Source organism: Myotis daubentonii, chromosome 19, assembly GCF_963259705.1.
Source record: "Myotis daubentonii chromosome 19, mMyoDau2.1, whole genome shotgun sequence".
In the NCBI taxonomy this organism is placed as follows: domain Eukaryota; kingdom Metazoa; phylum Chordata; class Mammalia; order Chiroptera; family Vespertilionidae; genus Myotis; species Myotis daubentonii.
In genome coordinates, this window is record NC_081858.1 from 18,174,455 (window position 1) to 18,180,273 (window position 5,819).

Below are 5,819 nucleotides of genomic sequence, written 5' to 3' on the forward strand. Positions count from 1 at the left end.
CTCCTGCCCTCTGGTCCTGGCAAGCCAGCCCCTGACCTTGGCTGCCACCTCCTGGGGAGCTTTCGTTCAGGAGCAGTGACCCCCAGGAGTGAGATTTGTGGGTGGTCCGGGAAAGAGCACTGAACTAACTAGCGGGGAAGCCCTGGGCACTGGCCCCTGCTTGTCCACTCACGGCTGGGTGACCCCGGCAAGCCAAGGTCTCTGGGCCTCTCTTCCCCTGAAAAATGGGAGTGGTAATGCTTTCCTTCCTTTCCTAGAAAGCTTATTTGCACCCTAATTGCTTCTCCGGTCCACCCCCCACACCACCACCAGAGATACTGCTTAATCATGTCGTCGCCCCTCAAAGGCTCCGGTGGTTAGTGATAGAGCCAGGATCCCAGCTCAGGCCGGACACCAAACCTCCGACTCCTCTGACCACATGGTGCCACCTCCCTCTGTATGCTAATAAGCATCACCTTCAGCGCCTCCTCTCCCAGCAGCCTCATGCATATGCACATCCTGCTCTTCTATTAGGCTGGGACCTGTGCCCACCTGGTCTCCTACCTCGGTACCCCTCCCCTTCTCATCTCCCATTTCTTACCAACCCATTAAGCCCCGTCAGCTGCCATCCCCTCCAGGAAGCCTGGCCCTCTCTCTGTCTCCCTCACCGCTTTCATCTGACTTCAATGGTAGCTTTTTATTGATTTAATTTCCGCATTAATTTTCAGTGTAATACCCATGCACAGAGTTTTGCATACAACGGTGGGTTCTGGACCCTCATCAAAAGGTGATTATCCAGGATGCCCTGGGCATTGAATCCTCCTCGCTCTTGTAGAGCCCCCAGGCAAGCATGTCAAACTCGAGGCCGGCAGGCCAAACCGAGGCATGCGGCCCATCGGCCTCCAGTTGGACGTGCTGGTGAGAGGGAGGGTGTTGCTTTTGAGGACACCTGTTTTCACTTTCGTTCCAATGAGGTTTGATCCTTCAAGAGCTGCTAGTCCCTGGTGGATTGTCTCCCACGGGGAAGCCTGCTTCTGAGAGCCCAGCTCCTTCCCCGGCTCAGAAGGCAGAGTGAGCCCGGCAGGCACCCTGCAGAGAGGCAGGCCTTCAGGAAGGGAAAGCGGGCACCTCCACCACCTCTCCTGCTCGGAACAGCAGGGCGGGGCCTCCAGAGCAAGGTGCCAGCAACTACGGCAAACACATCAGCCAAGGAAAGGGAAGGGGGTATCCTTGGTACAGCAGATGTTGGCATGGCCAGTGGTTGCCCCCTACAGTGATCTGCAGGCTATATGCTGAGGCGCACAACACCCTACAGGGCAGTGTTTCTAGAATGCTACCTTTTGTGTAAAGGGGGTGGGGGGGGTGGAATGGAACTAAATATGTATTGCTTATATTTTTCAAAAAGAAACAGCATGACAACACTAATAAGAATGGTCACCTTTCTATAAAAGGAAGGGAGTAGAGAAGGCACAGGAATAGAAATGGGTCTTCTGAACTCTGTTCTATGACTGTTGAAACCATATAAATGCTTTGCATAATTAACAAAAGGAAATAGTAAAATCAGGAAAGGAGAACAATGAGCAAGCTCCAATCATTGGAAATAAACTGAAGCAAATGAACGTACCTCTACGCCACATGGGTGTGTAATCACACAGAAAAAAACCGACGTCCGGTGACTTCAGAACACGTTGCTGACTGTATCTGCCTCGTAGGATATACTGCAAAGACTTTTTAGAAATCCCAAATAATCTTAAAACGATAATCAGTCGTTTTATTGTTCGCAGTTGCTTAAGGCAAAACATTTACTTCCTCTGCACTCAGCAGTTCTCCAGTTCAGCTCTGGTCCCCGGGCTGGTGAAAGCCCTCAGGACCCTCTGTCACAGTGGCAGGAGCCAGCCTGGCTTCCCCATTCCTGGTTCCCCAGGGCCTGCATCATAGTAGGCCCTCAATGAGCACGTGTTGGGTGGAAACGAAGTTCAAGGCACTAGGATTCTTCTCCAATTAGCACTAGGCCTCTGAGACCTGTGGCTCCTTACTGGAGGCCTCCTCGGTTCTTCGCACAGCACCAGCCAGGAGGTGGTGCCTTCGTGGCCTCTCTCTGCCCTGTGGACCAGGCTCTCCCTTCGGCCTCTCGGCCTCAAACTCATGCTCTGATCCCATTTGGCCATGTCAGCAATCATTGACTTTTGTTTTTTCATTGATTTGAGAGAGAGAGAGAGAGAGAGAGAGAGAGAGAGAGAGAGAGAGACATGGATTTGTTCTTCCACTTGTTTCTGTATGCATGCATTGGTTGATTCTTATCTGATCAAATCCGCAAACTTGGCGTATCACAGATGACATTCTAACCAATTGAGCTACCCGACCAGGGCTAGTCATGTACTTTTTACAGAGGGTTTTTATATCAATTCCGCCACCCTAACCCTATTTTAAAGCTCTGTTTTCCAAATAAAGAAACATATTCAATGAAGTTACTTGTCAAGGCCCCGCTGCTAGTGGATGATGTAGCTCCGGTCAAAAGTTCTTTGGACAGATATGGATTCCAACCCATTACTGACTCTGTTGGTTTCAGCAAATCAGTTATTAATTCTCTCATTCGCTGACTCAGAAACCACTTACTGACTGTGTGAGGCCTGTGTGGTGCTAAGAACACAGAAGTGACTAGAGAATATACACACTGTTCTCCAGGGAGAAGCAAGGCTCCATTTCCCCATCTGTCAGATGGGAATCATATGTCTCTAGTTATAAAACAACACCTATATAATTAGAATATATTAGCATATATGTAGATGTAGGAGGATAGTTTACACCAACAAGCTAGGCAAAGCTTTGAGACACCCGTTTACTCCCAGATGCCAAAAGGGGAGATTATCTGGGGGGACTGGCACAGCCCTGCCTCTTTCTAGAACATGTAAGTCCAGAGGTGTTTGCTGAGCACTGGCCAGGGCCTTCCCCAAGCTGAGAAATGAAGGGGTTCTCCCACAGGGAGAGACAGAACCGGGAACATGTACCAACTACCCGTGGCTTCCAGGTACATGTCTGACGCTCCGAGAGTGCTCTCATGGGTGATCCATATTAGGATGTAAATTTGAGTGATTTTAAACTCATGGGCTTTCAAGACAGATAGATCTGGGTTCGAGTCCCGCCCTGTCACTTGCTAGCTAGTGACTTTGGACAAGTTCCTTACCTGAGCTGCTTCAAGTCCAAAATGTAGGGTGTCCCAAAATTCACGCAAGATTTGAATTTTGCGTGAGCATTAACAACAACAACAACAACAAAAGCCTAATTTTACTTGGTTTATTGAATCATATTCTAATATCTGTTGCCCTTTGATTTCAATCCCTTCAATTTGATAAGCATTACCAAGTACCAATTATGGCCCAGGAGCAGGGACAATGAAGACCACTGCTTTGCGTATGTGCCAGCAAAGCTGTGGAGGCCATTTACCCGATGTCCTATTCCATACATAACCCTATACTGTATACTTTATGAATCAATAAAAAATTTACAATTTTTAATTATAAACCTGTGTTTTCTATCAAAATTACTTCTTGCATGAATTTTGGGACACCCTAGAGGTGTAATGCTAGTACCTCATAGGACTTCTGGGGAAATCAACTGAAATCATGTACTCAAACTCCTTAAAACAGAGCCTAGTCCCTAGTAGGAACTCTAAGTAGCCCCTACAGCCAGTTGCTTCTACTATCACACGTCTTGGGTGTCTCCCCGCCTGAAAGACACACATGCCTTCTAGAACATCCAGAGCAGTCAAGGCTGTATTGGGTGGAAAAGCAGAAGGGGCCCACCCCAGTTCCTACCCTGAGCCCCAGTGCAAATCTCCCTCCGCAGGGCTCAGCTCCAAGGAGTCCAGCTGGGTGCATCTGGCTGGGGAGATTAAATTATTTTTGAATTCCTAACTGAATGTTCTTTTAATGGAAACTTAATGACAGGCATTGAAATAGATTTCCTCCCTCACCCCTCCTCCGGGCGCCCCCCTCCCCAAGGCCCTGTGTGGCCCAGTTCCCGATAACCTTTATTCCCTACCCCTGGACTTTTATCTCCCCAGCGACAAACAGCCCTTGCCGGACAGAAAGAGGAAATTCCAGTCATTGTTCTCAAACTTCTGGCTTCCAAAATAAAATGCTCTATCTCCCCTGTCAAGCTTTGATTGACACACACTTCCTGGAATGGCAGACAGCAACGGCCCAGGGGCGGGGCCAGGGGTTCATTTGCATGTTTTGCTTCAGAGCTTTTCAGAACGTTTATTCCAAATGGGGGAAGATTTCCCCTGCTGGCCACCAAATCTCCTTGTTTGGGACCCAGCTCCTGTGTCATGGAAAACCTCTAAGGGCGGAAGGCAACCCTCACCTGCCCACACCATCTTCCTGGGCCTGTTACACACCCACCAGCCACGGAAACACACAGGGATCATCTCACTTCTTAGAGCTGGCAACTGAGAGAGGATCATTTCCTCGCCCTTTCTCTCTGGAGAAATCAATGGTTAGACCGTCTCCCAAATCTTAACTCTGACTATTGGAGCTAGAGCCAACCTAAGTCCAGGAAGATAAACCAGGATCCCACTCCCCAAGTCTAAATCCCCATAGCAACAGAGATAAATCAGGCAAGTTCAGCAGAATCAGTACCAAGGAAAACTTTGACTAAGGCAATGCATCATGGGGTGCAGTTTTATTGTTTTAAGGAATAAGAAATGCTGAATGCCTTGTGAAATGGATAGATCAGTGCATGTGGTCATTGGCTCACTTGTAGCTAGAGTGAAACTCATGTAGTCAGGTCCTGCTGGGAACAATGGTACCACATTGGAATAAAAAGACTACCGTTAGCAGCACCAAGTTGGCCTTCTGGAACCTTCTGTTCCCCATGTATTTTCTTTACTCACTGAGCTCCTGGGTAACCCTCTCCCTCTGAATGTCCAGGGTTTTTATGCTGCGTTGGGCTTCCAGCCACCCCTTAGTGCTATCAGCAGTACCAGGGTGGGAAGGGGGCGCTTCCCAAGGGTTTTTTTCGATGTCTGTTAATGGTTGCTAGAGGGTCAATGGGAATTTACATTAAAAAGGAGACCCCACGTGGCAAAATGCCTTCATTCTGATAAAGGAGTATATGGAAGCAGATGAGCTTCCATCAACTAGCCCAGAAATGAATGCCAATCACAGAGCTTCCAGCTGTCATGCAGCATCCCTAGCCATCAAAAGAAACGGATTGTTTGGGTCATCTTACCCCCAGGAGTCCCCGGGCGCTGCTGGTGAGAAGCACAGACCAGAAGGAATGTGTTCTGGTGTGAAGGAATAGTCCATACATTTCTCTCCAGTTTACAAAGGGGCTAGCATCCTAAAGCCTCATACAGGCCAGCAGAGAACTCCAGCTCCCTCAAGCTCAACATTCCTGATCTCCTTTCATTTTATCAGTAGAGTAAACCGCTATGCCAACACACAGGCACAGAGCAATCTCCCGTGTGAGCCAGCCGCGTCACTGTTATAGCCACCAACTCACTGTGCAACCATGAATGCAGCAGACTGCCCACTGGTGTTGGTCAGAAGGATCAGGTTGGGTGGCTGGATCTGTACAAATGCAACCCCAGGCCTGGGCAGACAAAGCCGTCCCTACTGACAAGTGCTGGCAGCTGCCACTCTATGTGCCAAGACACTCTGGAGGGGTGTGCTGGGTGGCACAGGGAGCACATGGGGGCAGCCAAGCTCATTTCCTCCTGCTTGCCAACCCCCCAGCCCTCCCACTGCTCCCCGAAGAAAGTCCACTCTCATCAAGAGGGTTTCCATCAGCTGGTCCGTCACATTGATGCACAATGACTGACACTTTTAGAAAGAACG